This window comes from Ptychodera flava, chromosome 16 (assembly GCF_041260155.1).
Source record: "Ptychodera flava strain L36383 chromosome 16, AS_Pfla_20210202, whole genome shotgun sequence".
NCBI lineage: Eukaryota > Metazoa > Hemichordata > Enteropneusta > Ptychoderidae > Ptychodera > Ptychodera flava.
Window position 1 is genome coordinate 36,214,902 of NC_091943.1, and position 18,873 is coordinate 36,233,774.

General features: G+C 35.5%; 1 long non-coding RNA gene across 4 annotated transcripts in view; it reads right to left on the reverse strand.

Moving 5' to 3' along the window:
- Positions 1–3,212: 3,212 nt before the first annotated feature.
- The window catches only part of LOC139114717 (uncharacterized), a 40,225-nt gene continuing 24,564 nt past the window's right edge, over positions 3,213–18,873 (reverse strand). The window contains exons 2-3 of one of the 4 annotated variants that reach the window (XR_011547934.1): positions 17,878–18,101; positions 3,213–7,671 (exon numbers count right to left, since the gene is read on the reverse strand). This is a non-coding gene — a long non-coding RNA (uncharacterized lncRNA). Of the gene's footprint in view, positions 7,672–12,542; positions 18,102–18,873 lie in introns of those variants that run through there. The other 3 variants (XR_011547936.1, XR_011547935.1, XR_011547933.1) reach the window with 3 other exon arrangements.

Genomic DNA, 18,873 nt, shown 5'->3' on the forward strand with positions numbered 1-18,873 from the left:
AATTTGTTCTCACACTTGATTCTCGCCAAGGAGTGCATTTCTCACCAATCTCCAGTGGAGATTAAAATTTCTCACCGACAGCGTTGAGAATAAGAACAGATTCTCACCATTGCGAGAAAGCGTCAGTTTCTCGCTCTAGTCACGCACTTTTTCCCTATAGTGTAGATGCCAGCGATCACGTTCATTGTCATAACATTCAGTCAATGTTCTTCAAAGAGGGATCTGTAGCGTAGTGGGGACGTTGACCTTTGACTTTTGCTGATATCTGTCACTTCAACCTATGCGATATCCTGTTAATTTAGGGCTACACGCAGGCACCATTTTCCTCTAGTTTACGATTGAGGTTTTTCGATCAGGCTTTCACCCAAGAGACGATATGGGCGGGATATGAACTATATATCTATTTGTGCGAAAGCATAAACATTAACCTTCAAAATGACAATATGCAATTTGAAAATCCACAAAAGCACAATTGTTTTGAAATTTAATACATATCTGCGTCTGTTATTTTAGTACTATTTTCCATAAAGCAAAATACTTTTTCGAATTATCCTTAAAAAGTTTCTAAAGTGTGTGCGAACACCTTGCCAACAAAATGCGCCGCGTAAAATGTCATGTGCTGCAGATTAGTTGTCATGCAAATTACACATGATATGGCATTTAGCACTTACACTACAAGCTAAGTTGACGAGTTGAACACTACGCATTTCCGACATAATTTTGGAAATTGAACAAGACACTGTTTTAAACAGAACAAAAACCCTTAAAAATAATCCAAGTTACAGTTACTTTAATTTAACAACGGCACCTGATACCTCTTGTCGATTTTGTTATATACAGACGTTTCCCGGATTTCTTTGGTGACACATGACGCGCATTGCAATTTTTTTTTTCTTCATCGTAGTTGCCATGAAAGATGTAGTTTGTTTAGATTACACGTTTTGAATTTATGCATGCAAGAATAACAACAATACGACCAAGTGACTGCTAATATTACAACGAATTAAGCATTAACAGCTCAGACAGCGAGCTGCAACAACATATATCTGTGCAGCACAGACAAAATTTGTCTAAATTTCAAGCAGCAGTGTCCAATGTCACGAGCGTGACCTGTACGAACAACCCTATCACAAACCACGGTCCCTCCACAAAAGGACCGTGCACAAACAGATGCTCACACATCCACCAGATATCTGAATAGACTGACACAGAAAGAATGGAGAATGAAGAATTGTGGGCTGAGACAGTGCTTTGCATTAATCAGCAGTAACCTAGGGAGTTGAAGCAGGGTAGGATTTTGAATACTATATTGAATTTATCACAGACGCGAGTCTCGCTAACTGCATTGACACCATATTTTATCCCACAATCCTCTTATTAAAGGTAATATGCACCTCGAAAGTGAAAGACTCAAACTTTTGCTCAAACTTTCCTCAGTGAAATTTTCAACAATTGTCTTACCACAGCAAGAATAAAAATGAGGGGTCACCATGCAAACTTTGGTACTAGAGAGACAAATAACTTTCGATTTCTCGATATTTGAAATCCAAATGGCCGCCATCCCTGTGTTAACTCTATTGGGAAAAAACAATTTCCAATTTTCGAAAACCTAAGACCATGAAAACTTTTCTTTCGCCGAGAGCTTCAAAATGAGCCCCCACAAGAGGTAGGTCCTAATGTGCTGTGCTACATTTGTGCAGAGGAGTCGAGGCAAAAATTGCAGCATTTTAGCTCATTTACCTAGCCAAGTGATTTTGACCATAGGCTATGTGTACAAGTACCACAAGTTGAGAGTTTATGTCTGATGGTAAAATTCCTCGGTGCACTAGACAAAGGCAGCTAGGGATTCTGTCTCCTGCTAAAGTACTCACTGAGCCAAAGTCAATGCTTCTTGCCTAAGTTCTGAACCAAATGCATCTGTTGCAATGTCGTCTTTGTCTTCCATCACAAAAATATATGTGCAAAGTTTATGGGGTACACGCATCACAATCAGTGAAATACTGAAATATTCAAAAATACAATAAAAAATTATTGAATCTCTTTGATGGAATCTTCATGAAAAATTTTGAAGAATTACAACAAATGATTATGGAACACAAGATCCTTTTTAATACGAGCTATAATAAAAATTACAGTATCAGCTAATTTCGATATGATTTGAAGAAAGCTGAATAAGAAGATCAGTACAGACCTGAAAAGAGAATTTTAACTGGATCATGACACAATAATTTTCACTGAGATGGAAAATTTGAAAATATTCTCTAAAAATCCAAAATTGAAGATTGCTGTGAAATATTAACAATATCTAATACAAATAAAATACAAATCAGCTATCAACTAATGAAATACAACTGCTCTCTGACCAGTGGTATTTCCATTCTTGATATTTTACCATCTTTATATAACATTTTTTGGCTCATTTGCATATTTTTGAGATTTTCATTTTCATTTGAATTGTGCGAGTCTTTCAACACATCATGCACGATTTTAAACTAAATACATAAGTAGTGTACGCAACAGATGGACATAAAAACACATTGATACATTCATACGCACAAACACAAGCTTTTCATGCATGCATGCATACATATATGAATGTATGTATGTACATATGTATGTATGTACGTACGTATGTATGTACATATGTATGTATATACGTATATATGTATGTATGTATGTATGTATGTATGTATGTATGTACGTATGTATGTACGTATATACGTACGTATGTACATATGTATGTATATACGTATGTATGTATGTATGTTTGTATTCATGTATGTATGTATGTATGTATGTATGTATGTATGTATGTATGTATGTATGTATGTATGTATGTATGTATGTATGTATGTACGTACGGTCGTACATATGTATGTATGTATGTATGGATGGATGTATGGATGTGTGCATTCATTTGTGCATACATACACACATACCTTGACTGAAATCTTCATGCACATCAACATACTCAACAAATATATGTTCTTTTGTGGGTACATGCACGCGTACATTTATACACAGGTACACATCTGTATCTGAACATAGTTTTTCAACAGGTGACCTGCTGTGAGTTGTTACTGTATACAGCGTATCATTAGAGTTCTTGGTTGTCTTTATCCACATAATATGTATCCGTTATCTCATGACATAAAATTCCACAATATCATATTACAGCAGATTCTAACTTTGTTAGAATAAACAAGATAATGAACCTTTGCAGAGAGGAAATGCACAATTTTATTATTTCTAATGCAAAATACTAAAGCAGTAATTATGAATATTAATTAGGGATTCCTAACAGGCTACATATTTTACAGGTGCAACACAAGTGGTATCAGGGTTGGCAATGTCTTGACAAAAATGACAAAATTAATCAAAAAATTTGCATATTCAAATTTAGCCATCATTTGAACCAAACTGAATAAAGTGATTTAATCGAAGTTACAAACCAAAAGTTATAGCTTTTGGACGCACTGTTTCAGAGAAATTTTGAAGAATATTGAGCAAAAAATGAGAAAAATTTGTAAAAATTCGAATAATGCAAACTTGATGTATGTTTTGATTACACTAAATATGAGCAAGTAAATCCAAGCTAAACATTTCATTACAAGTGTAAGACCAGTGGTATTAGTAGTAACAATTTTTTCCACCACAACTGAGAAAATTAGCCCAAAACATTGCATATAAAAATTTTGAAATCACTAGCGCAAAACTAATTGAGGTCATCCCTTGGAATTTACAAACCAAATTAGAACACTAATGAGAAAAGTTGCCAAAAAATGTTAAAAATAAAAAAAAAAAAAATATGCAAATATACTGCTCATTTTTATGGACCTTGAAGAGAGCACTCTTCGAAAGCTAACAAATTTTTAAGTAACCTGACTAGCAAAATCTCATCAAATTATGTTTGACCCAAAATGACAAAATTAACCAAAAACCTCATCTTGGGCAAATTTAACCTCTATGCAAATGTGATTGCTGTTAGGCAAGCAGATTAACAGAAAAGGATTTTTGAGAAAAGTAGGCCAAATTGACTTTAGTATTATCAAAAATGTGAAAAGTTTTCTCAAATTGTTATAGTACTTCATATGGCACAAGAACACTAATTAATTTCCCATAGGCCACCACAGTAGCGTTGAGCTCGATTTTCCTATTTTAAAACATTCAGCGGCACGAATCCTCTTAACAGGTGTTAGGTCAATGTCAGCTTGACTACTGATTAATTTTTCATGCGGGCAAGTCCACGGAAATATTGAGATAGCGATCAAAATAGCGCCCTCAGTGGTGTTTTGACAAATTTCAGGCTTATTGTTATGATTTCTGTTAGCCCTAGAACTCCTTATATTACCACCAAATGCTTCAGTCATGATCATTATTCACAACAGTCTGCATTTTGATTCAGGCAGAAAAATATCTTTACGTAAAAGTTCATACTAAACAAGCATCCATGCAGATATCAAAATTTCAAGGTCTGCACTATTTTTCTTCCCAACTATCTTCGTGGTCTTGTGCCATATCACCACTTCACAGGATATTACGATGACCATATTGTTATTGTTATTTTCTATTTGTTTCTTGGGTCTGGTAACTTATTGTTTTACCATGAATAATACTGATTATTGGACCTGATTATTGACCTCTCCATAATAAGGCCAGAATAAGGCCTTCCCAAGAATACCAAGGAGCAAAATTTTTAAGCGATTTGACCAATGGCATCTTAAAACACTGTGTCCACTGAAGTCCTTTGAGTTCTTATGTCAAAATCTACGACAAATGTGTTTTACTATGACACACACAAAAGTCATGTAGTTCAGACATGAACCATGCTCTCATATGTGAGCTAAAAAGTGGTCAAAGGTCACCCCTGAATTTTGGATCAAATGATAAATCTGCAGTACATTTCTAGCAATAGTAACCCAATCACTAGTCGCTGCAATACCTAGAATTATGTGCATAATAAATACAGGTACACAAAGCTAAAGAAATCTCTTTGGCACAATAATATTATCCCTGGCCTTCCACTTGGTAATCCCCTACATACATATGTTTACTAGTATTTTGTCTGTTACACTGAAAATCATATTTGGTCCATCTGTTAAAGAAACATAAAAGGTTTTCACAGGCACAATGTACATAAACTTTCCCATATACCCTCTAAGATTTTTGCCAAACTGTATACACTGTTCTTCCAAACTGTGCAATACATGCATGCACATATCAGTTGTTGTTTTGCTTTTCTATGCTAGAAAGTGAGTAAAAATGAACACAAAAATTATTTAATCAAAATAAGACTAAGATGGACATCCTGTTCCAAAAAAATTGTATAAGAAACATGGTATGGTACACTTAAATCTGTAAACTCAATATTGATATATAACCGCATCACAGCAACTAATTAAATATGCAAATGAAGTAATAATTAGAATATCCTGCTAATGAACAAAGGTAGACCCACATAAAATTATGATTAATATATACCGGGTATCTGGTCAAAATGGGTGCACTCAATATTTACATAATGTCAAATTACAGCGCTTCATTAAATATGCAAATCATAAAAATGTGACTTTGAAATGGTTCACAGTGAAAAAGGAAATAACTTTTGTAAAATACGACCATCCTCTAAAATATAAAGAGCTTACCAAGCAATTTGTGTGATATCTGTGTGTACACCATACAGCGTACACCACATTAGCATACATAAATATACTCATCATGTTGACGAAACAAAAGTACACTCATTCTTGGCAAATTGCACATACAAATATAAAAGCTTTCTGAAATGTTTTCAAAGAAGAACAGCAAAGTTGACAGAAGATGACAGATGAAAACAGAGGCAACCTACCATCATATAAGATACATTATTCCAGCAGTAGAATTAAATACATATGTACATGTACTCATCTTTTGTGGGTCTATAGCATCCTCATGTCTCTTGAAGAACCTATTTTGTGTGAGTTAATGACCAAGTAATTTGCAGTAAATGGTTTTTCATCTGAATCCAATCTATTTCTAATGAGTTGTTATGTCTTACAACACTCCTTCCAAAAAAAAACGTTTCTTTTTGGTGAGTCCTTATGTGATATGAGAGACTTAAAATACATGAGCAACTTTTGTAACATACTTTGCAGACAATTAGCTTCTAATATGTATGTGTCCTGATGTGAACTTTAAGACTTCTACTCTGACTAAAACCCCTACCACATACTTTGCAGACACATGGTTTTTCATTTGTATGTGTCCTCATGTGAACTCTTGAAGTTCGACTTTGTGCAAAACCCTTTTCCACAAACTTTGCAGACATATGGCTTTTCATTTGTATGTGTCCTCATGTGAACATTCATATACCATATACTGTGCAGAAAATGTTTTTCATTTGTATGTGTCCAGATGTGAATTTTCATATTTCCACTTTGTGCAAATCCCTTACCACACACTTTGCAGACAAATGGCTTTTCATTTGTATGTGTCCTCATGTGAACTTTCATATTTCCACTCCATGCAAACCCCTTACCACACACTTTGCAGACAAATGGCTTTTCATTTGTATGTGTCCTCATGTGAATTTTCATATTTCCACTTTGTGCAAACCCCTTACCACACACTCTGCAGACAAATGGCTTTTCATTTGTATGTGTCCTCATGTGAACTTTCATATTTTCACTCCTTGCAAACCCCTTACCACACACTTCGCAGACATATGGCTTTTCATTTGTATGTGTCCTCATGTGAACTTTCATATTTCTACTCCTTGCAAACCCCTTACCACACACTTTGCAGACAAATGGCTTTTCATTTGTATGTGTCCTCATGTGAACTTTCATATTTCCACTTTGTGCAAATCCCTTACCACACACTTTGCAGAAAAATGGCTTTTCATTTGTATGTGTCCTCATGTGAACTTTCATAACTCCACTTTGTGCAAATCCCTTGCCACACACTTTGCAGACAAATGGCTTTTCATTTGTATGTGTCCTCATGTGAACTTTCATAATTCCACTCCTTGCAAACCCCTTACCACACACTTTGCAGACAAATGGCTTTTCATTTGTATGTGTCTTCATGTGAACTTTCATATTTCCACTTTGTGCAAATCCCTTACCACACACTTTGCAGACAAATGGCTTTTCATTTGCATGTGTCATCGTGTGAACTTTTATATATCCACTTTTTGTAAAACCCTTACCACATACTTTGCAGATAAATGGCTTCTTATACATTTGGATGTGTCCTGATGTGAACTTTCAGACCTCCACTCTTTGTAATTAACACTTTCCACATACTTTGCAGACAAATGGCTCTTAACTTGTATGTGTCCATACATTGATTTTGAGGGAGTTACTATTTTTGAAGCCTTTACCGCATACTTTGCATACAAACTGCTGTTCACCAATATGAATCAGTGTGTGGTGTTTCATGTCTTCATTCTGTGTAAAACTCCTACCACATTATTCACAAATTAGTGGTCCTTCTCTCTTTTCAATTAGTCCCCATTTGACTTTGATCATGTTCTTTCTGTGTAAAAGTCTTGTCACAATCTTATAAAAGAGATGTTCCTTTTTCAAGAAAAGTTGATGTCTCGCTCACGTTTTCTGTACATTGCTCCCCTTGATCTTGATGTTTGATCTAGCTGAAAAGACTTCTTAGCATCAGGCATCTTTGAATATTCTGAAATATAAGCATAAGTGGAATAAGTGTATATATCAATGAAACAGGAAAATTTTGTGAATTGTATGTCATTGCAAAATCATGAAATTTCCAGGTTTATAGTTGTTACGTATTACCAAGTATCTTTGAACATACATCACATTATTTGAGAAACATTTTATAAGTCGCATGCAGTAATATATCTTCAGTACCAATCTAAGATCGTCATATGAGGTCCGCAAAAGACACCTGTTTGTTTTAATCAAACCCTTCAACATGAACAAAACTTCAAAAATATAAAATCAGATGTCAGACAGGGAGTACAATGTAAAAGTTTGAATAGACTACTGACTAATTCTTTCACATAAACATTATACAATGCATGTTGTAGATTATGATTATGGATCAAATTTTGTGGTAAACAAGCGACCTACTAGTGGATAGAGTTCCATTGTCTTATGTAGAGAATAATTATTGTCATGTGTTGATGAAGAAGGTGGAAATCTCACTTCACACGGCCTGACCAAAATGGCAAAGTTAGCTGCAAAAATTGAAGATTTTCAACATAATTTGAACATATCATAATTATCATCTCAGGAAGATGTCCACCAAATATCAAAGCTATCAGATCAGTAGTTTTTGAGAAACAAACTTTTTTTAACCAAAAATGGCAAAAATTGCTCCAAAAATACAAAATTGCAGATTTCATCATAATTTTAATATATCGTTTGTGATAATCTCTATGAACCTTTACACCAAATAGGACAAGTGGTTTCGGTGGAAAAAAAAATTGACCAAAAATGATAGCAATTGCCTTGAAAACAATTTGCATATTTCTGCACAATTTGGACAAATCTTAAAAAAGTTATCTCTGTGGGCCTTTGACCTGTATCTCAAATATCAAAGTTGTCTGAAATTTTGAAAAAGATTTTTAATGATTTATTGACCAAAAATGACAAAAATTGGTTTCAATGATCTAAATAACCTCATCCCTAGGGACCTGTATACCAAATATTAAGGCTGTCTGACCGGCCATTAAGGACAACTGTCCACAGTCTGCCCGACAGCACCATTGTCACAAGTTTGTTCAATATTTTGAAAAGTTTCTATCCAATTTACAAATTGCCAACACTCAATGACAGCTTGGTCATTAGCAAATTACCACAACCAGAAATTCACATATAATTCACCAAAATACCACCTTCTTTTTTGCGTTTCCTAACATGACAACCCAGAAACCATTATTTTTCTGGCATTAAAGTATTGGCTGAGACTCAGTGCAGTATATGTCACTACAGTCACTTGAGCGGTGACCTCTCAACTTCTAAACACAAACTGTGATGGTGGTGAGCGACCACAGATCCTATGGCTGAACGTTTGTAATGTCGTCAGCAGTCTGTTATTTCAGTTATGTCCAGAAGACGAACGGTCATTACTGCGATACTGCGATATCACGCAGTTTTGTGTTACAAGTTGAGAGGTCACCACTCATGAAGTGACATGCTGCACTGAGCATTGTCCAGCTTAACGCCAAGAAAATAACGGTTTTCCGGTTGTCATGTCTGGAAAAGTTTTTAAAAAAGTGACACTCAGCTACTTTATTCGCAGTACCATATGCATAAGCATTGCTCTTTCCTTATCATTTTTCCTTATTATTTTGTACGGCATGATCTGCTCAAATAATATGGGTAGGATATTTCATGTTTACAATGTACAGGATTCTAAAGATATCTTGAGAATCCTGCACGTTGTGAACTTGATCAATCGCACCCATACTTACTGCACTGTGCTGACAGTATCATTCGGCTACAAGGTGTACACATACTGTACATGGGGAACACATGATAAAGTGTTTATAAAATTTGGCACCCAAAACGAGCTGTGAAATGCAACTGAGCTTGAGCTCCGTCGGAGCGACAACTCGCCCTATGAACGAACATTCTTTATGTGCCGACTAACGGTCTTATAGTGTACATAGAAAAATTGATATTGTGAAAGATACTTTTAACAGTAAGGGCGCGTGCCAATGTTTTGGATTTGACAGTATTTTAAAGGCGAAATTATAACACACCTTATCCGCAGTCTGTGATCTAATTCGCCAATTGATAGTCACGTGGGTTGCATTATTTTTGTGCTGATCCACATAAACAATGTCATCAAGCTGCAGGCATCATTTGTCGGAAGTGTTGCCTGCCAGGTATCAGTTCCGAAAAATGATGCCTGCTGACATCAAAAAAACATTGGTGCATGCACAAACTGGAATGTAAACAAAGATCAGATGTCGTCTGCGAAACGATAGTCGAGAAATTTCTCGGTTTATCCTACTTTCTGAAGAAGAACTGAATGCTCAGGTTTCCAACACGGACTGGAAACAAACGAAAACGATAATCAAAGGTGCATTGAACATTTTGCAGAAGTATTTTGCCGAACCACTCCAACACATTGCATCATAGTCATACATGCGACAAATTTTGTGTATAGTACGTTCTTATGCATGGCTACAGATGAGGTGTGTTATAAAACACACATATTGACTGGCCATGAGGGCAACAGCATACGTCTTTAACCCCTCGGGCCTGTGAGTCACCCCCAAAAACAGACTGTTTCCCGAAGTCTACGGCCTATGGCTTCGGGAAACAGTCTGATTTGGGGGTGACTCACAGTCCCTCGGGGCACAGACGTATGCTGTTGCCCTCATGGCAGTCAATATGTGGGTTTCTGGACGTTTAGCCAAAGCGTTTCGGCCTCCCAATTTCAAGGCCAAAGTTGTTTCGACACCACAGCCCAAGACATTTCGGCACTGCTGAAGGCTACCTGAGGGAACTAGTGCTGAAGCGTAATGTTGCAAATCAAAGCACTAAAATTAGTATAGTGTCGACTATTACATTCACGTACATCTTTGTGAGAACATGGGAAGAGACAGTAAGAAAAAATTTCATATCATTTTCAAATCTGTGACCCAAGTTTATCGATATCAATAGCCGCCGACACGGCAAAAGTTTAAAAGCGGAGATGAAACAGCACAGCAAAAGTCACACAAAATGTACATAAAAGTACTGGTCAGAACGCAAAGGTCACGCTTACGAATATGACGGATCAGTCAATTACTAAATAGTTTGAAAAAAATCGAAACACGGATGCCGAAACGTCTTGGGTTGCGGTGCCGAAGTGACTTGGGGCCGGAAAAAACGACTTGGGCCGAAACGACCAGTTACCAATGTGTATATATCGTTACGTGATGCATGTAGCACAGGTCCAGTAGGCATAATTTGTGATGATTTTTTCCTATTATTATCATAACAAATGATTATGAATATTAATAAATTATTAATATGAATGTTACAGCATATTAAAACTTTTTTTTTACAAACAATGTCGTCTACTTTGTGTAAATACCGTCTGAAAACCCCATTGTTGTGATAATTATGATTATTAATAAATTATGATTATGATTATTAAAATCATATTTTACACATTGTAATCTGCATATGTGAACAAGCCTCTGGAAACCCAAAATGCCAAAATATACCAGTGACACCATTGCCCAGGTTCAGTCTACGGCGAGAGTTACCATTGTCCGGGTTCAGTCTACGGCGAGAGTTACTACACAGTATACAGCACGTACTTATTCACCAGAGAGAAATCGTTCAATTTCAACAGTTTTTGGAGGGGTGGTCAACTGACAACATACGCAAAATATACACACAACCCCGAAGCTGGAGCACTTTAATTGTTCGGTACAGTGTACATTTTAAACTTCATTTACGATCGGTTTTTTGTAATCTCGACTGCTAAATACGTCATAATTAAAAAATTGGTCAAGAGGTAGGTCAGAAGAAAATTGATTAAATTTGAAGGCCCGAAATTCTGTCCCCAAGAGGTGTTCTACCTTAATGTAAATGACGCCACTGCATGCTTAAATCAATCCATCACACTCCCGTAAATGCATTTGATTCAGTTGTACAAAAAGACCATATTATGTTTTCAGTTAACTATACTCAAGACGTCCTAATGTGCTGTGCTACATTTGTGCAGAGGAGTCGAGGCAAAAATTGCAGCATTTTAGCTCATTTACCTAGCCAAGTGATTTTGACCATAGGCTATGTGTACAAGTACCACAAGTTGAGAGTTTATGTCTGATGGTAAAATTCCTCGGTGCATTAGACAAAGGCAGCTAGGGATTCTGTCTCCTGCTAAAGTACTCACTGAGCCAAAGTCAATGCTTCTTGCCTAAGTTCTGAATTTCACAAACCTGTGAGTATATGCACACCATACACCAAATGCATCTGTTGTTTGTTTGTATATTTGTATGTATGTATGTATGTATGTATGTATGTATGTATGTATGTATGTATGTATATATGAATGTATGTATGTATGCATGTATGTATGTATGTACGTATGTATGTACGTACGTACGTATGTACATATGTATGTATATACGTATGTATGTATGTATGTATGTATGTATGTATGTATGTATGTATGTATGTATGTATGTACGTACGGTCGTACGTATGTATGTATGTATGTTTGTATGTATGTATGTATGTATGTATGTATGTATGGATGTGTGCATTCATGTGTGCATACATACATACACACATACCTTGACTGAAATCTTCATGCACATCAACATACTCAACAAATATACATTCTTTTGTGGGTACATGCACGCGTACATTTACACACAGGTACACATCTGTATGTATCTGAACATAGTTTTTTTCAACAGGTGACCTGCAGTGAGTTGTTACTGTATACAGCATATCATTAGAGTTCTTGGTTGTCTTTATCCACATAATATGCATCCATTATCTCATGACATAAAATTCCACAATATCATATTACAGCAGATTCTAACTTTGTTAGAATAAACAAGATAATGAACCTTTGCAGAGAGGAAATGCACAATTTTATTATTTCTAATGCAAAATATTAAAGCAGTAATTATGAATATTAATTAGGGATTCCTAACAGGCTGCATATTTTACAGGTGCAACACAAGTGGTATCAGGGTTGGCAATGTCTTGACAAAAATGACAAAATTAACCAAAAAATTTGCATATTCAAATTTAGCCATCATTTGAACCAAACTGAATAAAGTGATTTAATCGAAGTTACAAACCAAAAGTTATAGCTTTTGGACGCACTGTTTCAGAGAAATTTTGAAGAATATTGAGCAAAAAATGAGAAAAATTCGTAAAAATTCGAATAATGCAAACTTGATGTATGTTTTGATTACACTGAATACGAGCAAGTAAATCCAAGCTAAACATTTCATTACAAAAAAAAGTGTAAGACCAGTGGTATTAGTAGTAACAATTTTCTCACCACAACTGAGAAAATTAGCCCAAAACATCGCATATAGAAATTTTGAAATCACTAGCGCAAAACTAATTGAGGTCATCCCTTGGAATTTAAAAACCAAATTAGAACACTAATGAGAAAAGTTGCGAAAAAACGTTAAAAATCTAAAAGATTTAAATATGCAAATATACTGCTAATTTTTATGGACCTTGAAGAGAGCACTCTTCGAAAGCTAACAAATTTTCAAGTAATCTGACTGGCAAAATCTCATCAAATTATGTTTGACCCAAAATGACATAACTAAAAACATCATCTTGAGCAAATTTAACCTCTATGCAAATGTGATTGCTATTAGGCAAGCAGGTTATCAGAAGAAGATTTTTGAGAAAAATAGGCCAAATTGACTTTAATATTATCAAAAATGTGAAAAGTTTTCTCAAATTTTTTAGTACTTCATATGGCACAAGACCACTGATTAATTTCCCATAGGCCACCACAGTAGCGTTGAGCTCGATTTTCCTATTTTAAAACATTCAGCGGCACGAATCCTCTTAACAGGTGTTAGGTCAATGTCAGCTTGACTTCTGATTAATTTTTCGTGTGGGCAAGTCCACGGAAATTCTGAGATAGCGATGAAAATAGCGCCCTCAGTGGTGTTTTTGACAAATTTCAGGCTTATTGTTATGATTTCTATTAGCCCTAGAACTCCTCATATTACCACTAAATACTTTAGCCATTATTCACAACAGTCTGTATTTTGATTCAGGCAGAAAAATATCTTTACAAAAAGTCTTGACGTTAAAGTTCAAACTAAACAAGCATTCATGTAGATATCAAAATTTCAAGGTCTGCACTATAACTATCTTCGTGGGTAACGAACCCGGAAGTGAATTAGTGGTCTTGTGCCAATATAGTGAACCTTAAATTGACAAAAGTGCACAATTTTAACACCAATGAATGTATTGGTGAATATGACTCAAATACTAAAATAAAAGAAAATTTAACCTTACACTTCAATTGCTCCACCTGCCTCAAGACATACATTCATCGGCCCTATGGCAGCAATTTGCGTCACCTGTGTACCAAGCCATATGACACCATATGACATAAAAACACATTCCTGGCAAACAAATTTTGTGTCCCAAACACTCATATCAGAATACTTTTACAATTGCATAGTTGCGTTCTTCCCCAAAAAGATAATGATTTCACAAATAGAATCCCTCCCCGAAATTAAACCCTGATTTCAAGGGATTAGCCCATTTTCACCAACTTTTTACGGAGATTTTGAATAATAAATTTCTCTGTAGAAAACCGCTATGGATGGATTTGCACGAATTTTTGATATAAAAGCAAGAAATTGTATGTCTAAACAATAAAAGTACTGATTTGACAAATTAAGTTGAATTAGGAGAGAAATTGACAAAAAGCTATGCCATATCCATATTCCTGACTGAGTCCAATATGGCCACCAGCAGGGATTTGGGCCCCCTAAGTATATCAAAATTAGTGTCTGAGGTGGTTTCCACATACCTTTATATTTCCAAGTAATGTTCGGAGTGATAGAAAGTGCAAATGGTTGTTATTTTTCAGCACAGGAAATCATATGTACTGAAATATGTCCCCCTTCTTATGTCAAAATCTAAGACAAATGTGTTTTACTATGACACACACAAAAGTCATGTAGTTCAGACATAAACCATGCTCTCATAAGTGAGCTAAAAAGTTGTCAAAGGTCACCCCTGAATTTTGGATCAAATGATAAATCTGCAGTACATTTCTAGCAATAGTAACCCAATCACTAGTCGCGGCAATACCTAGAATTATGTGCATAATAAATACAGGTACACAAAGCTAAAGAAATCTCTTTGGCACAATAATATTGTCCCTGGCCTTCCACTGGGTAATCCCCTACATACATATGTATACTAGTATTTTGTCTGTTACACTGAAAATCATATTTGGTCCATTTGTTAAAGAAACATAAAAGGTTTTCACAGGCACAATGTACATTAACTTTCCCATATATCCTCTCAGTTTTTTTGCCAAACTGCATACACTGTTCTTCCAAACTGTGCAATACATGCATGCACACATCAGTTGTTGTTTTGCTTTTCTATGCTAGAAAGTGAGTAAAAATGAACACAAAAATTATTTAATCAAAATAAGACTAAGGTGGACATCCTGTTCCAAAAGAAATGTATAAGAAACATGGTATGGTACACTTCAATCTGTAAACTCAATATTGGTATATAACCACATCACAGCAACTAATTGAATATGCAAATGAAGTAATAATTAGAATATCCTGCTAATGAACAAAGGTAGACCCACATAAAATTATGATTAATATATACCGGGTATCTGGTCAAAATGGGTGCACTCAATATTTACATAATGTCAAATTACAGCGCTTCATTAAATATGCAAATCATAAAAATGTGACTTTGAAATGGTTCACAGTGAAAAAGGAAATAACTTTTGTAAAATACGACCATCCTCTAAAATATAAAGAGCTTACCAAGCAATTTGTGTGATATCTGTGTGTACACCATACAGCGTACACCACATAGCCATCATATTAATTAGCATACATAAATATACTCATCATGTTGACGAAACAAAAGTACACTCATTCTTGGCAAATTGCACATACAAATATAAAAGCTTTCTGAAATGTTTTCAAAGAAGAACAGCAAAGTTGACAGAAGATGACAGATGAAAACAGAGGCAACCTACCATCATATAAGATACATTATTCCAGCAGTAGAATTAAATACATATGTACATGTACTCATCTTTTGTGGGTCTATAGCATCCTCATGTCTCTTGAAGAACCTATTCTGTGTGAGTTTATAATCTAGTAATTTGCAGTAAATTGTTTTTCATCTGAATCCAATCTATTTCTAATGAGTTGTTATGTCTTACAACACACCTTTCAAAAAAACGTTTCTTTTTGGTGAGTCCTTATGTGATATGAGAGACTTAAAATACTTGAGCAACTTTTGTAACATACTTTGCAGACAATTAGCTTCTAATATGTATGTGCCCTGATGTGACTTCTACTCTGACTAAAACCCCTACCACATACTTTGCAGACACATGGTTTTTCATTTGTATGTGTCCTCATGTGAACTCTTGAAGTTCGACTTTGTGCAAAACCCGTTTCCACAAACTTTGCAGACATATGGCTTTTCATTTGTATGTGTCCTCATGTGAACTTTCATATACCATATACTGTGCAGACAAATGGTTTTTCATTTGTATGTGTCCTCATGTGAATTTTCATATTTCCTCTTTGTGCAAATCCCTTACCACACACTTTGCAGACAAATGGCTTTTCATTTGTATGTGTCCTCATATGAACTTTCATATTTCCACTCCATGCAAACCCCTTACCACACACTTTGCAGACAAATGGTTTTTCATTTGTATGTGTCAAGATGTGAATTTTCATATTTCCACTTTGTGCAAATCCCTTACCACACACTTTGCAGACAAATGGCTTTTCATTTATATGTGTCCTCATGTGAACTTTTAGATTTCCACTGGTTGCAAAACCCTTTCCACATACTTTGCAGACAAATGACTTTTCATTTGTATGTGACCTCATGTGAACTTTCATAACTCCACTTTGTGCAAATCCCTTACCACACACTTTGCAGACAAATGGCTTTTCATTTGTATGTGTCCTCATGTGAACTTTCACATTTCTACTCCTTGCAAACCCCTTACCACACACTTTGCAGACAACTGGCTTTTCATTTGTATGTGTCCTCATGTGAACTTTCATATTTCCACTTTGTGCAAACCCCTTACCACACACTTTGCAGACAAATGGCTTTTCATTTGTATGTGTCCTCATGTGAACTTTTGGATTTCCTCTTGCTGTAAGACCCTTACCACACACTTTGGAGACAAAGGGCTTTTCATTTGTATGTGTCCTCATGTGAACTTTTAGACTTCCACTTTGTGCAAATCCCTTACCACACACTTTGCAGACAAATGGCTTTTCCTTTGTATGTGTCCTCATGTGAACTTTTATATATCCACTATTTGCAAATCCCTTACCACACACTTTGCAGACAAATGGCTTTTCCTTTGTATGTGTCCTCATGTGAACTTTTAGATTTCCTCTTGTTGTAAAACCCTTACCACACACTTTGCAGACAAATGACTTTTCATTTGTATGTGTCCTCATGTGAACTTTCATCGTTCCACTCCTTGCAAACCCCTTACCACACACTTTGCAGAAAAATGGCTTTTCCTTTGTATGTGTCCTCATGTGAACTTTTAGATTTCCTCTTGTTGTAAAACCCTTACCACACACTTTGCAGACAAATGGCTTTTCATTTGTATGTGTCCTCATGTGAACTTTCATAACTCCACTTTGTGCAAATCCCTTACCACACACTTTGCAGACAAATGGCTTTTCATTTGTATGTGTCCTCATGTGAACTTTCATCGTTCCACTCCTTGCAAACCCCTTACCACACACTTTGCAGAAAAATGGCTTTTCATTTGTATGTGTCTTCATGTGAACTTTCATATTTCCACTTTGTGCAAATCCCTTACCACACACTTTGCAGACAAATGGCTTTTCATTTGCATGTGTCATCGTGTGAACTTTTATATATCCACTTTGTGTAAAACCCTTACCACATACTTTGCAGATAAATGGCTTCTTATACATTTGGATGTGTCCTGATGTGAACTTTCAGACCTCCACTCTTTGTAATTAACACTTTCCACATACTTTGCAGACAAATGGCTCTTAACTTGTATGTGTCCATACATTGATTTTGATGGAGTTACTATTTTTGAAGCCTTTACCGCATACTTTGCATACAAACTGCTGTTCACCAATATGAATCAGTGTGTGGTGTTTCATGTCTTCATTCTGTGTAAAACTCTTACCAGATTATTCACAAATTAGTGGTCCTTCTCTCTTTTCAATTAGTCCCCATGTGACTTTGATCATGTTCTTTCTGTGTAAAAGTCTTGTCACAATCTTACAAAAGAGTTGTTCCTTTTTCAAGAAAAGTTGATGTCTCGCTCACATTTTCTGTACATTGTTCCCCTTGATCTTGATGTTTGATGTAGCTGAAACGACTTCTTGGCATCAGGCATCTTTGAATATTCTGAAATATAAGCATAAGTGGAATAAGTGTATATATCAATGCAATGGGAAATATTGTGAATTGTATGTCATTGCAAAATCATGAAATTTCCAGGTTTATAGTTGTTACATATTACCAAGTATCTTTGAACATGCATCACATTGCTTGAGAAACATTTTATAAGTCGCATGCAGTAGTATCTTTAAACATGCATCACATGGCTTCAGAAACATTTTATAAGTCGCATGCAGTAATATATCTTCAGGGACAATCTAAGATCGTCATATGAGGTCCGCAAAAGACACCGGTTTGTTTTAATCAAACCCTTCAACATGAACAAAACTTCAAAAATATAAAATCTGATGTCAGATGGGGAGTACAATGTAAAAGTTTGAATAGACTACTGACTAATTCTGTCACATAAACATTATACAATGCATGTTGTAGATTATGATTATGGATCAAATTTTGTGGTAAACAAGCGACCTACTAGTGGATAGAGTTCCATTGTCTTATGTAGAGAATAATTATTGTCATGTGTTGATGAAGAAGGTGGAAATCTCACTTCACATGGCCTGATCAAAATGGCAAAGTTAGCTGCAAAAATTGAAGATTTTCAACATAATTTGACCATATCATATTAATCATCTTTAGGATGATGTCTACCAAATATCAAAGCTATCAGATCAGTAGTTTTTGAGAAACAAACTGTTTTTAACCAAAAATGGCAAAAATTGCTCCAAAAATACAAAATTGCAGATTTCATCATAATTTTAATATATCGTTTGTGATC